The sequence below is a fragment of the Panthera tigris genome, chromosome B1 (genome assembly GCF_018350195.1).
Source record: "Panthera tigris isolate Pti1 chromosome B1, P.tigris_Pti1_mat1.1, whole genome shotgun sequence".
Lineage (NCBI taxonomy): Eukaryota > Metazoa > Chordata > Mammalia > Carnivora > Felidae > Panthera > Panthera tigris.
In genome coordinates, this window is record NC_056663.1 from 14,230,557 (window position 1) to 14,249,266 (window position 18,710).

At 42.9% G+C, this 18,710-nt stretch overlaps 1 protein-coding gene across 6 annotated transcripts in view; it reads left to right on the forward strand.

Annotated features, from left to right (window-relative positions):
* Positions 1-18,710, forward strand: part of WWC2 (WW and C2 domain containing 2) — a 208,144-nt gene that overhangs the window by 27,409 nt on the left and 162,025 nt on the right. The window contains exon 1 of one of the 6 annotated variants that reach the window (XM_042982921.1): positions 299-334. The exons of the other annotated variants lie outside the window; for them this stretch is intronic. The gene's annotated coding sequence lies outside the window, so the exon portion shown is untranslated. Of the gene's footprint in view, positions 1-298; positions 335-18,710 lie in introns of those variants that run through there. 6 annotated transcript variants of the gene reach the window in all.

Sequence of the window (18,710 nt, forward strand, 5' to 3'; positions counted from 1 at the left end):
TATTTTATGGATACTTCTGAAATTCCTGTTTGCCTTACGCTTTGTATCAGAGGAACTAAAAAATTCTTTAGAAATATTTCCTTTGTTTGTCAGATTCTCACTGAGACGTGAACAGAGATATAGCGCCTCTGTCTCATGAGTTTAATAACTTTTTTTTTTTGCCTTCTGATAGACAACTGAATCTGAATTTTACTCTGAATTTCTGATTTCTGGCTTATTGTTATGCACTACATCATACTTTCTCTCAGGAGCTATAGATCTGTATTCTTTCCTATGACGAGAACAATGGACATTCCATTCTGTCTGCCCTCTACACGAGAAGGTCATGGCACAGGTACAGTGAGACCTTGGAGGGATAGTTTACGTTAAATGTGGTTGGAACAGCCCAGTAAACTCAATTTCTCTGTTTTAATCCATTGTTTTACTGTTGTGATAATCTTTTTTTTTTCCTGCCTACATAGATAACTTTGCTGTATTTGTATTACCCATCAACACAGAAAAGAGTTGTCATTTTGTCCGTATGCTTCAGTAAATTAAGAAATGCTTTTGGGGCCTGGTTTCCTCTTTCTTTTTCTAGGGATTTTATGAAGAATGGATATGCATTGTTTTGTGAGAATTAAATCTGATTTGCCAATAATGAGTAGGATTGGAATATACAATTGTCTTTTATTTCCACGTCGAAGTGGTGTTCAAGAAGATCGTGGATCCTTTGGGTCCTAGAGACCGCGGCTAAAAACGACCCAAGCACCTTTGAAATACCTTGATACTTCTTTTCTTTCTTTTAATTGCTCATCTCCTTGAAATAAATTCTTCCACATTCAACAGTCAACAAATAGTTAGTGGGCATCTGCTCAGAAAATGATGTGACTGATGCTGGACTACTTAACGACAACAACAACCACCACCTGAAACCCCTGGTCTCGTTTTCCTGCTCCTTTGCTTAATTATACTCTGACTTTTCAAAAGTAAACAGAGGCATGGGAATGCAGGCTGGTGCAGCCACTCTGGAAAACAGTATGGAGATTCCTCAAAAAACGAAGAGTAGAACTACCCTAGGACCCAGCAATGGCACTACTGGGCATTTATCCATGGGATACAGGTGTGCTGTTTCGAAGGGACACATGCACCCCCATGTTTATAGCAGCACTATCGACAAGAGCCAAAGTATGGAAAGAGCCCGAATGTCCATTGATGGGTGAATGGATAAAGATGGGGTATATATATAAATGGAGTATTACTCAGCAATCAAAAAGAAGGAAGTCTTGCCATTTGCAAGTACGTGGATGGAACTGGAGGGTATTATGCTAAGCGAAATTAGAGAAAGACAGCTATCATATGACTTCACTCATAGGAGGACTTTAAGAGACAGAACAGATGAATATAAGGGAAGGGAAACAAAAATAATATAAAAACAGGGAGGGGGACAAAACAAACGAGACTCACAAATATGGAGAACGAACTGAGGGTTACTGGAGGGGTTGTGGGAGGGGGAGGGGCTAAATGGGGAAGGGGCACTAAGGAATCTACTCCTGAAATCATTGTTGCACTAGCTGCTACCTAAGTTGGATGCAAATTAAAAAAAATAAAATTAAAAAAAAAAGTAAACAGTGGTCTTCTTAAATCCAGTGGCGAACCAATCAGGGCTGATTCAGGAAGACAGAAGCTATTCCCTTTTCTAAGGCATAGCGAGCCTAGGACGCAGTCAGCTGCGCATTGCGGAGCGAGGAGAAGCTGGTGTAGAAGGTGCAGGCCTGAGCCAGCACGGTCGCTTCTCAGGGTTCCTGGCAGTGACTGCAGCTCTGGCCGGCTTAGCTCCTCTGGCTGCAGGGGTGCAGTTCTCCCGAACTGGGGGGTCGGAAGGCTGCGGCCAGCCTCTGTAGGGGTTCCACCTTCTACCTTCATTCGTGCCTGCTGATCTCACGGGAGCTCCTCTCCTTGCAAAGCTGCCGCGAACCCTCCAGGCGGAGGGGCGCGGGGCCAGGATTTGTGGCCGCCCCGGGTGGTGGGTCGGGGGACAGCCAGCAGTCCCGCACGAGAGAAGCCTGCTTCTCAGGCTTCCTTTCATGTAGGACACGGTGGCCCCTTTCGCCTGCTTGGGGCTTATCCGCCTTGCCTTGCATGAGGGTTCCCCCCCGCCCACCTTTTGTCTCCTCTCCCTCCATGTGTGGCCCTCTTCCCGTTCCCTCCTCCCTTCCCACCCACAAAGTTTTGTGTCACACGTCTTAAGAGCTTCGTCCTGGTGTCTTCGTTCTTCACCATGCTCTCTCCTTTGGGGGCCACTGTCGTCACACGGGCGATCATTGTTTTCTGTTAGCGAGCCTCCCTGTGCTACGTACATCACGGAGACCAGGCGAGTCCCTCGTCTTTGCGTCGTTCTAGTAGTTCCCATAGTCGTAACTCCCTCCTTTACTGGCTGTATTATTACACAGTGGAGTCTCCTGCAGTCCCACCTTGAAAGAGGCTATATCGTTAGCAGTGTGTTATGTATTTGTCACCTTTTCTAAACAAAAAAAAATGCCTGTACTGACATATTTACTTTTTGTAAACAAAATGGGATAATATTAGATACAGTTTCTAGCTTGAGCTTTTCACTTAATATCTTAGTTATCTTTCCCTATTCGTTCAGGTAGCTTTAATGCAAGCTTTTAATTAACAGCATCGTATAGAAGTTTCTTACAGTATTTACTTGTAGTATTTACGTGTCTATTGATAGGCATTGGGATCGTTTCCAGTTTTTTGCTCTTGTAAATGATACCCCAGTGACTGTCCTTACATGTACAACGGTGTGCGCTTTTGAAAATGTAAATCTTTTACGGGCACCTGGGTAGCTCAGTCCCTTAAGAGTCCGATTTAAGCTCAGGTCATGATCTCGAGGTTTGTGGGTCTGAACCCTACATTGGATACACTTCGGATCCTCTGCCCTCTCTGCCCTTCCCCCTCGCGCTCGCTTGCTCTCTCTCAAAAGTAAAAAATAAACATGCAAACAAATTTAAATCCTTTATTTTGAAATTATTTTAATCTTACAGAAAAATTGTAAAAGTAGCACAGAGGACCCTGCCTCACCTTTTCTCCAGGCTCACCAGGTATTGTGAACATTTTTGCCGCATTTGCTTTATGATTTTTCTCTTTTGAAAATTTATGGAGAACTTTTGTTTTCTGAACCACGTGAGACTTTGCATATACATTTTGTCCCTTTCCCCCCGTGTTACTTCAGAATGTGCACGTTCAAGAACAAAGTTGGTTTCTTATCCAACCGCAGTACAGTTTCAAGATTCGGGAAATCGATGCCGCGCTCTCATCTGCTGTCAGCACAGCATTTCATCAAGGGAGCATTGCTCCCTTGATGTCCTTCCCCGCTGCCCGCGTAGGGGTCAGAGCTGAGCATCGTAGTTAGTTGTCACGTTTCTTTAGTTTCCTTTAATCTGGAACCCGGATCATCAACCCTTTATGGCCCTGACATTGCTGAAGACTGCAGGTCAGTCGTTTTAGAACATGGTCCTCGGTTTGGGTCTGTCCGATGCTACTCCGCGATTAGATTCTCGGCTGTGTGTCCTGGGCAGAGTATACTGTCACCTTGTGCCGTGTTGTGTCCTTTTCATGCGTCACAGCAGGGGCGCGCGGGGTCCCGGTCCTCCTCGGTCGTGGTCGTGCTGTGTTGATCACATAGTTGAGGTGTTGTCTCGTCTCTTCCCTTGCTTCTTCTCAGTCTCCCGTGTGCTCCTCTCGTTGCCAGCTCACCGGGAACCATCCAGACAGAGGGGTGCTGAGAAATTATTTACTATTTTCTACCTTGTAAGCGAACAAGGGGTGTGGGGAAGACACTTTGAGAACGTAAAAAAGTCCTGTTCCTCTTCAGAATTCCCCTTAGATTCAGCATCCATTGATGCCCACGCTTTGCCTGCCTCCCATCTTGATAGATTTCAGAATGTTGATTTTCTGTCCTTCCCATTCCCCCCGCTTGTACTCCTCATCATAGTATAAGGACGAGCCTTCCGCTGTCACCTATTTTTATGTGTCCGTTTCATTATCATTGTGGTTGATACGCTATTACTGTCCTGCGGGTACTTAAATTCTGACCCCTTCAACGTGCAGGATCTTTTTGGAGGATACATTTCTACGTGTGAAATGGCCTTCTCTGTACATGTACGCTTTTCATAGCTATTTTCAGTGTTGCCCTCACAAAGTGTGTTCATTCCCACCAGCGGTGTTTGAGAATGCTTGTTTCCCTCACAACTTTGCTGTGATTCTGGGGTCTGCCTGTCTTTCCTGATCTGACGGGGTGGAGTTCTTTAATCGTTAGACTGGATTCTTTTAGTAGCTTCCTTGGAAAATGTTTTTCTCATGTTTAAATTTGGTTGTTTTTTTTTCTTCTTATAATCTGCAAAAGCTCGTATTTAAATGCTTATAGCAGTTAGTCATTTGTTAATGTACTGTATTTTTTTCCATATAGATGTTATAGAGTTTTATGGTGTTTAATGTTTTGAATCTTTATTTAATGGGTTTTCCCAGTCTTTTCCCTTGTGCTTTTGGGTTTTGTCAAATGCCTATACAGGCCTTCTCTGTCTGAAGATTATGAAAATATTCTTCTATTTTTGTCTAGTCTTTAAAAAAAATTTTTTTTTATGTTTTATTTTTTATATCTGAGAGAGACAGAACATGAGCGGGGGAGGAGCAGAGAGAGAGGGAGACGCAGAATCCGAAGCAGGCCGCAGGCCCCGAGCTGCCAGCACAGAGCCCGACGCGGGGCTCGAACCCACGCACCGTGAGATCGTGACCTCAGCTGAGGTCGGACTCTTAACCGACGGAGCCACCCAGGCGCCCCTTGTCTCGTCTTTTTTTAAAAAGAGATTATTTTATACATTTAATCTTCAACTCATCAGGAGTACATTTTCCCGTTATTATTTCACATGTTCGGGGCCAGACTCCCTTTTCCGCTGCACAGCAGTTGCACCTTCTGGCGATGTTTGTACCATTCTCGTTTCCACCACCCAGGAACAGGGTCTTCTTCGACTCTTCTCCAACGCTTCTTTCTTTGGCTCTTGCTAAGACACTCTCCTTGTTCTTCACCTTGATCTTTGACCCCCCCCCCCCCCCCCCGCTACTTGGGTTTTTTTTATCGGGCCTTTAAAAACCAGTCTTTTAAAAATTCTGTGTCCGTAGGGGCCATGTACCCGTGACCGTTGCATCACCACTGCCAGCCACAAATGCTTGGCACATAGAGAAGCTGCACTTCTTGAGTTGACCGGCTGTTCCAGGATTTTGACAGTAGCTCTCAGTTCAGTCTTTTTTATTAGTGTCTTAGAGGAATGTCTATCACATTAGCAGATTGGATAAAGCGGGGGAAAGATCAAGTACACGGCACATCACAGTGCGTTGTGGATTTGAGTAAAGTAATGAACTCAGTGAAACCTAATGCAACAATGTACGGCCTTGTAGAAGGATCTAAAAACCTATTGTATAAGTACGGTATTTCCTGATGGAAACGTAAGGGGAAATGACTTAAAAGTTTTCATTGATAACTTGGGTTTAGCATGATTGAAGAGGGTGATCTTGTTTCTGAAGATGTTAAGGTGTCCTTATATGACCTTATATGACCAGATTCTGCTTTTTCCTGTGAGGAATTATATTTAGAATATTCTGTCTGGTTTAGGAATGTCAGTCCTGTGGAGCGCCTTCAGAGCCGAGGGCTTAGGGGATGGTGCGTCATAGGAATTGTGTCACAGGAGGATGGTTGGTGAAAAGGCAGATGCTTAGCCTGAAGAAGAGAATATTTCAGGGGGCAGGGAAGTGTCTCACAACTGGATGATCGTATAATTTTATTGTCTAACGCAGGACTCTTTGAGAGTGAAAGAGGTCAGTGTTAATAATTATGCCGAGATGATGGGCGTAAACTGGGACTCTTCAGGGCAAGTGGAAACATATGGTCGTCTACTTAAAATAATCTTCAAACATTTGAATGTCTGTTATGTGAAAGAAAGATTAAACCTCCTCTGTGGGAGAGATTGGGCCAGTGCATTTGTACCAACCCATCAAATATTTGTGTATGTATTTTTTGCAGGTACTGTGCAGATGTCCATTTTCTCATTACCTGTAGCATAACCATTTGTGTGCTCAGGGTCCTGTACCTTTCACTAGAGGAAGTTAGAACCCATGCCTTTGATGGCTTTTATGGAGACCTCGCCCCGCGGTCGTGGGATCAGAACCTGTGCATTCTGGATTAGGGCGTGGCCCCTCCCGCCCATTCTCCACAGTACTGGCCGGCAAGCTCTTTGTCTCTGGCCTTCCCCCCCCCCCCCACTTTCAGCTCTAGTGCTGTTGTCTTGTTCACTGTAACACCTCTCCTCCTAAATACCTTTCTGTTAAATGTTTTATTTCTGTGAGTCTTGGTTTTATGCTAAACAAAAGAGGTACCTTTTCTTCCTCGTGGCAGGGCCATCTCTTCAGCTTTAAGGGGTACAGACTTCGGATGTGCTCATTCTTTCTGTGGGTGCTGTGGTCATTCCTTGGCTTCCACCGGGCGCTGATGGGGTGCTTGGTCCTCTAGTACCTTGTTTAGCCCTTCACAACAGCTCTGAGTGGCACATGGGACTGTTTCCATTTTCTGTGTAAGGGTTGAGAAGGGTTCATCTCCACTGGAGGTGACCCAGCCCGTAGGTATACCAGATGGATCTAAGCCCGGGTCTCTTCCTTTGTCCCCTTATGTATGTATTTATTTATTTAAATTTTATTTGATGGGGGGAAGGGCAAAGGAAGAGAGAATCCCAAGCGGCTGCACGCTCAGCGCAGAGCCCGATGTGAGGCTCGATCCCACGACCCTGGGATCATGACCTGAGCTGAAATCAAGAGTTGGATGCTGAGCCGACTGAGCCATTCAGGTGCCCCATCCACGTATGTATTTATTTGACCAGTATCAGAGTGCATTGTGCCAGACTTTGTCTCTCCCAGATTCGTAGCAAGTCTCCTCCCCCCGCTTCTTCCCACAAGCGCACGCTCGAGTCACATGGGGCACTTTTCTGTCTTCAGAGTGCCAGATTTCTTCCTGCTGGGGTCAGTAAGACAGACCCAGCCACTGTCCCCATGTTGTTGGGGGTCTAGTTGAGTAAACAGATCGAGAATATCAGTTTTGTTTTACATATCACGATATTTAAGAAGACAAGTACAGAATGTAATGGCAGTGTGCTGTGTGGCCCTTGACCTACTCTGGGAGTCAAGGAAGCTTTCCAGGGGAGCTGAGGAAGTGCCATTGAGACAGAAACCTGAAGGATAGTAGGAGTTAGCTAGAGAGGAGTGGGATGAGACTGCTTTGGGGGACAGAGGACAGTGCACGTGTAGAATCTCTGGGGGAGAAACTTGATGTCCTAGAGGTTCAGAAGGAATCCGTGTGTGTGTGTGTGTGTGTGTGTGTGTGTGCATGCGCACCTGTATGAGGAGAGAGAAAGAGAGAGGGAGATGCTTGATACGAGACTGGGGAGTTACGCAGGGGCTAGATCAAGGTCTTGGTAGATTCTCTGGACCACCAGGTAGTTTTTCTTTCCTTTTAATTTTATGTGTTTTTTGCATACGTGAAGCGATCACGTAATGGGATTTTCAAAGGACCGCAAAGGGCCCGGTGGTGTTGTCTCCTTCCTGCCTCGTGTCTTCCGCCCTCCAGTTCCCTTCCCTGGAGACCCCTGTAGCCTCACTTCCTGCGTGACCTTCCACAGAAGCTTGTGCACAGACGGGTAGGTAGGCGACGATGTATTTTTGCTCCCCCCTTTTTACGCAAATAGCAGAATATTATACAGACTGTTTGGCATACGTTACTTTTTTCAGTTAACATGTTTTAGATGCCGTTCCATGGCAGTAAAGGAAGAGCTATTTTGTTGGCCCGCAGCCCTCTCGGTGGCTTCCCAGGTGTCATCTGAAACCGGCCTCCATTAGTGGAAGGCAAGGAGAGACCGGACAAGAAGGCAGGCGCTCCAGGTGTAGGTGGCAGTTTTCACGAGCAAAGGAAACTGCCTCGCAAGGCTTCCCTGGGTGGCAGCAAGACAAGTGGATCCCTGCACCGCCCGCCAAACCGTGGAAGTCTGTACGGAGGCCCAGCCCGGGTTCAGTCAGCATACCGTGCAGGTGTTCTCAACATCACATCACTGTCGCAAGGCTCTGTCCCCAGAGCAGCCTCTGGGAGCGGGACAGGCAAGCCGGGCCTACTTCCTAAGAACAGGGGAGGCGGTGAGGAGCCTCTGATTGCCCAGGTCCGGTCATGGGTCACTCGGCAGCTATGTCTGTCCGATGACCTCTCTCAACCGATTTCGTTCTTTCTTCTGGCTGCATGGTATTCTGTTGCAAGTATATATCTAACGCCAATATACCTGACGAGTGCAGTATTGCCGAGGTAGAAGATAACTAGCAAACCGTTAGTGTTTCAGGCGGGAGATGATGGGGCCTTGGATTCAAACAGCGGGGGTGGAGCTTATATGTGATCAATCGATCTACAACAAAAGAGGCAAGAATATATGGTGGGGACAAAACCATAAATGTGAGACCTGCAACCATAAAACTTTCAAAAGAAGACATAGGCAGGGATCACTTGAACATCAGCCTTAGTAAGACATATTTATGGAAAGAGAAACAAAAGCAAAAATAAACTAATGGGACTGCACCAAGATAAAAAGCTTTTGCATAGCAAAAGAAACTCTCAACAGAACAAAAAGGCAACCTACTGAACGGGAGAAGATACTTGTTTTTTTGTTTTGTTTTGTTTTGTTTTTAATTTTATTTTTTAAAATTTACATCCAAATTAGGTAGCATCTAGTGCAACAATGATTTCAGGAGGAGATTCCTTAGTGCCCCTTCCCCATTTGGCCCATCCCCCCTCCCACAACCCCTCCAGTAACTCTCAGTTTTTTCTCCATATTTATGATCTCTTATGTTTTGTCCCCCTCCTTGTTTTTATATTATTTTCGTTTCCCTTCCCTTATGTTCATCTGTTCTGTCTCTTAAAGTCTTCATATGAGTGAAGTCATGATTTTTGTCTTTCTCTGACTAATTTCACTTAGCATAATACCCTCCAGTTCCATCCACGTAGTTGCAAATGGCAAGATTTCATTCTTTTTGATTGCCAAGTAATACTCCATGTATATATATACCACATCTTTATCCATTCATCCATCGATGGACATTTGGGCTCTTTTCATACTTTGGCTGTTGTCGATAGTGCCGCTATAAACATTGTGGTGCATGTGTCCCTTCGAAACAGCACACCTGTATCCTGTGGATAAATGCCTAGTAGTGCAACTGCTGGGTCGTAGGGTAGTTCTAATTTTAGTTTTTTGAGGAACCTCCGTACTGTTTTCCAGAGTGGCTGCACCAGCTTGCATTCCCACGGGAGAAGATATTTGTAAGTAATATGTCTGATAAGGGGTTAATATCCAAAATGTATAAAGAACTTACACTCAACACCAAAAATCCCAAACAATCCAATGAAAACGTGGGGAAGGACATTTTTCCAAAGAAGATACACAGATGGCCAAATGACGCACGAAAAGGTGCTCACTGTCATTCATCAACAGGGAAATGCAAATCAGAGCTACAGTGAGAGATCACCTGATACCTGTCAGAATAACTAGCCTAGAAAAGACCAGAAATAACAAGTGTTGGCAAGGATATGGAGAAAAAGGACTTGTGAGCTGTTGGTGGAACGTTGGTGCAGTCACTGTGGAGAATGGTGCGGAGGTTCCTCAAAAAATTAAAAATAGAAATACCATGAGATCCAGTAATTTCACTCCTGGGTATTGACCCGAGGATAATGAAAACACTAATTTGAAAAGATACTCGCAGTGCTATGCTTATTGCAGCATTATTTATAATAGCCAAGATGTGGAAGCAACCTAAGTATCCATTTGTAGATGAATAGATAAAGAGATGTGGGATATATAAATGGAATTTTATTCAGTCCTAAAAGAGAATGCAGTCTTGCCATTTGTGACAACATAGGTGGACTTAGAGGGTATTAAGTGAAATAAGTCAGAGGGACAGATTCCATATAATTTCACTTATATGTGGAATCTAGAAAACCAGATGAAGAAACAAAAAACTGAAAAAAAACAGACAAATACAGAGAACAAATTGGTGGTCGCCAGAGGGGAGGTGGGTAAGAGTAAGGGCGAAATAGGCAAAGGGGCTTAAGAGGTATGGAGTTCCAGTTATAAAATAAGTAAGTCGTGGAAATGAGAGGTACAGCATAGGGAATATGGTCCATAAAATTGTAAGAACATCGTATGGTCACAGATGGCAACTACACTTACTGTGATGAGCACTGAGTAATGTATAGAATTGTTGAGTCACTGTATTGTACACCTGAAACTAATAGAATGTTGTAGGTCAGCTGTATGTCAATGGCTTATTTAAAATTTTATTTATTTACCTATTTTTTCACAGAAAAATAGTGGTGATGGAAAGAGAGCTTAAGTGGCTTTATACAAGAGAGATTTAGTGTTAAACAACGGGAGGTTCTGTTGATTGATGGCATATTAGGGGTGAAACACAGGGCTGTCTTCCAGCCTTTCAAGCTTGAGCAGTTGGGTGGACGATGATGTCATTTTTTAGGTTGGTTAACACTAACGGAAGGTTAAGGTTGAGTTCAGTTGTACACCTGTTGAATTTAAGGAATGGGTGAGACAAGCAGATGTGAAGTAGTCACTTGACTGTTGGGAGTCCAGAGCTCAGGAGAGAGGATTAGTCCTAGGATATAATTTGGGAGCTGATATTGTAGAGTGATACACAGTGACAACAATGGTAATTCACATTTGGGGAACGGGTGAGGTCACCCTGGTCGGTGACCTGATGAAAATGTTGTTGTAGTGGAAAGTGCTTAAAAAAGCATGTCCTTGTAGTCTTTGAGATAATGACATATAGCTGACCCTGGAACAGCATGGGTTTGAACTGCATGGGTCCACCTACGTGTAGATTTTTTATAGTACAGGACTGTCATTGTTTTTCTCTGTCTTAGGATTTTCTTAACATTTTTTCTCTAGTTCACTGTATTGTAAGAATACAGCATATAATATATATATATATATACACACGTATATATATATATACGTGTGTATATATATATATATATATAAAACATACACAATATGTGTTAGTAGACTGTTTATGTTATTGGTAAGGCTTTCCGTCCGTAGCGGGCTATTGGTTAAGTTTCAGGGAGTCCAGTTATACGTAGATTTTTGGGTGCATGGGGTTCGGTGCCCCTAATCCCCGTATTGTCCATGGGTCAACTATACCCAATGTTATAGGGTGTTATTAAAGTCCAGTGAGTGAGTGTGGAGACGATTACAGTTTGTTGTTCGATAACAATTAGCATATGAATAGAGTTCCTTGTGAAGTTGGCTATCACACAACTTGACAACAGCTTATTTATTACAAATGCATTACAGATAGTTGGAATCATTCATTTATTCATGTAACATGTGTTGAGTTCCCACCTCGTTCTGGAAGGATGTTCATATTTAGTGTTGTCCGGAGATAGCCATTGTTTCCAGTTGCTTCTTTCACTTTGTAATTCTTGATTTCAGTTACTGGGGTGTCGTTGTCTTCAACTGAGTTGTCGGAGTTATTTTAGCTGAATGTAGTCATGCATGTTTACACCAAGGGTATCTTTTACCCCTATTTCCTCCTGACAAAACTTCAGACACACTAATTAGGGTTAAAATACGAACTGTCCCATATACGTGCTTATTCCTGAATTGGGAGGTATTTATAATAGTCATCCCAGACTTTTCTTAGATAGCTATCAGCTTTTTGTTAGTCCTGAGTTCTTTTTCCCAGAAAGAGGAGAAATGGTGGGTGGAGGAAGTGGCCTGTGAGGAATTTCGCTCCTTCAAGGTGGCTATCTTGGCCAAAGAAATTTCCGAGCCATTGGTCTGGTGTAATGGCTGTCAACTCTGAGGTAAGCAGTAACTAAAAAAAAAAAAAAAAAAATTATACATGCTTTGTCCTTACCCTAGAGAGAAACAACACAAAACCAAAAAATTTTTAGAAATGGAAACCATTACAAAAAGCAAAAACATTGTGTAACTGTTTGGGAACAATGAACATTCTGGTAGTTAACGTATAATAGTTTCGTAAGGGAAGTAGGGTGATAGATGCAAAGTTTAATACTGTATTTGATAGATACAGTCCCTCTTTTGGGAGTCCTGGCTGTCTAAAAAACCGTTCTAACCACATTAAAACTGAGCTGTTTCTCACAACTCAGTAATTAGAAAGCCGGCAACGTAATAGAAGGTGGCAAAAGATTTGGGCAGCCTCTTGACCGAAGAAGATACAGTGACGGGAAAACAGCACGTAAAAGATGCTCAGTATCATTTGCCATTAAACTGCAAATTAAGTCCTCCAGAGGTCCCACCGCACACCTACTGGAATAGCTAAAGCAAGCAAGGCAGCAAACGGTTGCTGACGCCGACTGCTGGTGACGACGTGGCCGCCGGACCGCTCGCGGACTGCTGGTGTGCAGTATGGGACGGACACTCCAGTGAGCAATTTCATCTGCCTACACAGTTCCATCCAGCAATCCCACTCCTCGGTTACTATTCAAGAGAAATGAAGACACGCGTCCACTGATTTCTCGTAAACAAACTGGCGCTTCTGTATCGAGATCCTGCTCGATCGTAAAAAGCAACAAGCTGTTGGTACATGAGACAGTACGGATGCATCTCAGGTGCTACGTCGGTATTTATCAGCCTTGAAAAATCACTATACCTCCTCTAACCTTTTTAGATTTTCCCCCCGAACTGCCCATTTCCCTTGTGAAATTTTATTTATTTATTTATTTATTTATTTATTTATTTATTTAGGTTTGTTTATTTTTGAGAGAGCGAGAGAGAGCTAGAGTGTGAGCGAGGAGGGGTAGAGAGAGAGGAGACACAGAATCCGAAGCAGTCCCCAGGCTCTGAGCTGTCAGCACAGAGCCCAGCGTGGGGCTCGAACTCACGGACGGCAAGATTGGACGCTCAACCAACTGAGCTATCCAGGCGCCCCTCCCTCATGAAAGTTCAATACCTCGGGCCTTATGTGCTGAGGCCCTTTGGAGGACCCAGACCAGTGTAATATCTCAGGTTTTTGCACCTGCCCGGAACCAGTTTTTACCTCCTTGGGGACAGTATCGCTCTCACTTCCCCATTGAGAATGCATGGGCTAACTGAAGGAAGCCGAATTCATGAGTTTATATGCCATTCTCAAAAAGGAAGGATTGTCAGGTCACAGGAAAGGCCCGTGCTTACCAGGGTAGAAGGAGGGGTCACAGACGGTCATGAGGCAACTTTGGGAGGTGATGGGAAGGTTCTGTTTCTTGATTGATTGTGGTGGTTGTGCTGCAGTATGCATTTGTCAGACTTACTAGAATTGTACCCCAAGAGACCGAATGTTACGGGATTTACACTTCAATAAGCCTCCCTTTACCAAACGTAGCGTCCTGGAGAAGCCTGGAATGGTTCGTGGGGAGTAAGAAGATCGGAAGCGTCAAAGGCTGATCACTTGGGAATCCTGCATCACAGAGTGTGGTCTGTACGCTGACAGATTAATGTATGAAATCATAAGTAAACCCACAAAACTTGCTGGAAACACATAGATGAGTGCGTGTGTGTGTGTGCACGCACGTGTGCACACAGGCATGCGCACATGTACACACACTCACCCAGTGGGAAGCCCAAGGGACAGTAAACGATGGTGTAAATAGAGATTGTCTAGGGAGTCATTGAGGGTTTGATGGCCCAGCCTCCTGAGGACAGAGGCTTGATAAATCAAGGTCAAAAGTCCTAGTTTTCCCTAGAGACCTGCTAAAACCAAGTGGAGGTTTGATTTGCAAAAAGAGAACAGAAGAAAAGCCGCCTTCTGTTTCTTTGTGGGAGCTGAGCTGGCTTTTTGTCTGTCAGTCTGACTTCAGGTAAAAGTTCCCCAGTTCCTGTGGCATCCAATTGGGGAGAAGTTTTTATGCTACATTTGCTTTTTGTTAATACACTTTTTTTTTTTTTTTAAGTAAGCTCTGCGTTCAGCGTGGGGCTTGAACTCATGACCCTGAGATCAAGAGTCACTTGCTCTACTGACTGAGCCTAGCCAAGCGCCTCTACATTTGCTTTTTCTTCAGTTAAATCTGAGACTTTTTTTCTCCTACTGCAGTCTCCAACTGAAGTACATGTTATCATCTTCTATCAAGAGGAGCCTGGCGAAGCAGGGCTGGTGGAAATACAGGTTTTGCTTTTGGAATATCTTTAACAAAGGTATTTGAATTTGCAAGTGTTGCCAAGCAATGGAGATTCCTCTCCCATCAAAGCTCTTATGTGTAATCATTGTATGCATCTCTGAGCCAAATGCATGCATCCCTGTATGCATTCTGAGCCAAAATGTTATATTTTTAAATGCTCTGGTGACAAATGAGCTTTTTTTTTTTCCCTTTTCTTTTAAAAGCCCTTACTGAATTATCACATATTTTGGGAAGTTTCGCAGATAGTGCTGTAAGGAAAATTCTGCTTCATGTAACCTTTCTCTTGCGGTAGTAGGCATAGGGGTTGTAGTAAAGGTTGTTGACTAGTGCAGATATTAAGGACAGCACCTTATGGACTGCATCTTAGTATATCTGAAAGTCGTGAAGAAGATATTACTGACTTCGTTGATCACAGGGAGACAGGCATCTTGTCAATACCTGTTGGTTGATATTTACAGCATGCCTTCTGGGGTTGGAGAGCGCTTTTTCTAGGAACACAGGGAATACAAATGAAACTGAAGATATGCAGTCTTCAAGTTCAGTCACACTTTCAACTAGCCTCGTGGATCACTGGCCCCTAACCTGTCACCTACCGCCATTACCACAGTGCTTCTGTAAGATTTATCACTGTTGACGCGGCCTTTAATTTGGCTGAGGTAGTGTCTTTCAGGGTTCTTTTTGCTACAGAGTTACCTCTTCCTTCCCTCTTCCCCTGCTACACTACGCGTAGCCCTCACTTAGGGAGTGGGGGCTTATGCTCTGCCTCCTTGAAGGCACAGTATGTACATACGTGACGACAGTGATTTTATAAGCTGGCAATAGAACATTTGAAACCAAAATTAAAACAGTAGCATTACCAAACCTAAGGTACACAAAACTACCATCTTTAAAGTGCCTAAAATGCCAGTGGAAGGAATCAAGGGATACCTAAATGAATGGGGAGACATAGTCATCGATGGGAAGACAAAATAGTACGGATGCCCACTCTTCTCAAACTGAGTAAATTCAATTCCCGTAAAAAGCTCAACAGGATTTTCTTTCTGGATATACACACGCTGAGTCTAAAATGTATACGAAGAGGTCAAGGAGCTAGAAAAGAGAAAAGAATTTGGCAAAAGAAGCGTAAGTTTGGAGGTATCGCACTATCCCCTGATAAGACCTACTGTGCAGCTGTAGTAACTGTATTAGGGTTCACCAGAGAAACAGTTGCTAAGAGGTATGTTCAAGGAATTGGCCCACACAATTAAGTCCACAATCTGCAGGATAGGCCAGCAGCTGAAGACCCAGGAAAGAGTCGATGAAGCTTGAGTCTGAGGGGGTCTGTAGGCAGAATTTCCTCTTCTGGGATCCATCTTTTGTTTTTTTCTCTTAAGGCCTTAACATCTAATGTGAATTTCTTCTAGAAAGTACCTTCACAGTCATGCCTAGGCTCAGGTTTGACCAAATATCTGGGTACTGTGGCTCAGCCAAGTCGACATATAAAATTAACCACCAGTAACTAAGACAGCGTGGTACCATGAAGGGCAGACATGGAGATCAATGGGACATAATAGAGAATCCAGAGATAAACACACAAATGTGGGCAGTTGATTTTTGGAAAAGGCTCAAATGCAGTTTAATAATGAAAAGATACTTTGTGTTCAACAAATAGTATTAAAACAATTGAATATCTATGCGAAAAAACAAACCTCCGTGTAAACTTAACATTCTGTACAGGAATGAATTCAAAATGGATCATACATGTAAATGTAAAATATAAAATGAAAATTTTAGAGAAAGCATCAGAGAAAATTTTCATGACCTTCTGTTAGGCAAGGAATTCTTCGACATGATACCAAATACATGATTCACAGAAAAGAACAGTAGCTGAGACTTCATCAAAATTAAACAGTTAAGTGAAAGATGTTAAGACAATGAAAAACCAAGTTAAAGGGGCGCCTGGCTGGCTTGGTTGGTGGAGCATGTGATTCTTGATCTCGGGGTTGTAAATTCAAGCCCCACATTGGGTGTAGAGATTACTTAAAACTAAAGTCCTTAAAAGAAAAAAGAAAAGTCAGCCTACAGATTGGGAGCAAATATTTGCAATCACATATCTGACTATATTTTATGTAAATTATTCTTAAAACTCAACAATTGGAAGCATAAATACCAATAAAAAGGTGCCCAAAAGAAAGCCTATATGAAAAACCCACATCCTCAATGTGTAAAAGTGGAGAGCTTTTCCTCTACAGTCAGGAATAAGACAGAGATGTCCACTCTCACCACTGTGAATCAACATAGTACTGGAAGTTTTAGACAGCTATCAGACAACAAGAAATGAAAGGCATCCAGATTGGCAAGGAAGAAGTAAATCCCTTCCTATTTGCAGACGACATGATGCTCTATATGGAAAACTTGTAAGATTCCACCAAAAAACTGCTAGAACTGATACCAAACTCAGTAACGTCGCAGGATACAAAGTCAATGTGTAGAAATCTGTTGCATTTTTATACATCAGTAATGAAGCCGCAGAAATTAAGAAATCAGTGCCATTTACAATTGCAACAAAAACATTGAGATAGCTAGGAATAAACCTAACCAAGGAAGTGAAGGCACCCACGCTCCCAGATTGGAAGAACAAATACTGTTAAAATGTCTATACTACCCAAAGCAATGTACACATTTAATGCAATCCCTAGCAAAATACCAACAGCATTTTTCACAGAACTGGAGCATACAATCCTAAAATTCGTATGGAACCATAAAAGACCCTGAGTAGCAAAAAGTAATCTTGAAAAAGAAAAGCAAAACTGAAGGTATCACAATTCTGGACTTCAAGTTGTATTACAAGGCTATAGTCATCAAAAACAGTATGACACTGGCACAAAAATAGACACACAGATCAGTGGAACAAAATAGAAAACCCAGAAATGAACCCGTGACAATATGGCAATTAATCTTTGACAAAGCAGGAAAGAATATCCAATGGGAAACAAGTCCCTTCAACAAACAGTGTTGGGAAAACTGGACAGCTACATGGAAAAGAACTGGACCACTTTCGTATAGAATACACAAAAACGAAATTTGAACTAGATTAAAGACCTTAAGTGTGAGACCTGAAACCACGAAGATACTAGAAGAGAATACAAGCAGTAACTTCTTTGTCATTGACCATAACAACTTCTTTCTAGATCTGTCTCCTGAGGCAAGGAAATAAGAGCAAAAATAAGGTATTGGGACTTCATTAAAATAAAAAGCTTCTAAACAGCAAAGGAAACAATCAACAAAACCAAAGACAACTATGGAATGGGAGAAGATATTTACAAATGGTATATGGGATAAAGGGTTAGTATTCAAAAACCAAATAATCCAATTAAAAAATGGGCAGAAGACATGAACAGGCATTTTTCCAAAGAAGATATATGGATGGCTAATAGACACATGAAAACATACTCAACATCACTGATCATCAGGGAAATGCAGATCAAAACCACAGTGAGATATCACCTCCCATCTGTCAGAATGGCTAAAATCAACAACCAGAAACAACAGGTGCCGGTGAGGATGTGGGCAAAGGGGAACCCTCTTGCACTGTTGGTGGGAATGCAAACTGGTGCAGCCACTGTGGAAGACGGTACAGAGGTTCCTCAAAAAGTTAAAACTAGAACTACCCTACAATCTAGCAATTGCACTATAGGTGTTTACGCAAAGAATACAAAAATACTAATTCAAAGGTATACATGCCCTCTGATGTTTATAGCAGCCTTATCTACAATAGCCAAGTAATAGAAAGAGCCCAAGTGGCCGTCAACTGATGAACAGATAAAGACGTGGTGTATGTATATGCTGAAACATTAATTACTCAGGCATAAAAAAAGAAGGAAATCTTGTCATTTGCAACAACACGGACGGAGCTAGAGAGTGTTATGCGAAGCAATAGAAGTCAGTCAGAGAAAGACAAATACCGCATGATTTCACTCATATGTAGAATTTAAGGAACAAACTGGCAAAGGGGAAAATTTTAAGAGAGGCAAACCAAGAAACAGACTCTTAACTGTAGAGACCCACTGACGGTTAGGGGAGGGGAGGTGGTTGGTGGGGATGGGGGAAATAGGTGATGGGGATCAAGGAGTGCACGTGTCACGATGAGCAACCCGGTGACGTACAGAAGTGTTGAATCACTGTATTGCACACCTGAAACTAATATTACGCTGTACGCTAACTGGAATTTAAATAAAAACTTAAAACAATGCTTCAAAGGTTTGAATAGACATGCCACCAGAGAGGATATACACATGGTAAATAAGAGAATGAAAAGATAAGCAGCATCATTAGCTTTTAGGGAAAGGCAAATTAAAACCGCAGCTCTATTACCGCTGCCTGCCTATTAAAAAGGCTAAAATGAAAAAAAAAAAAATGGTGACAATAGCAAATGCTGATGGGATGTGAAATGGCACAGCCATTCTGGAAAAAAAGTTGCCTCGCT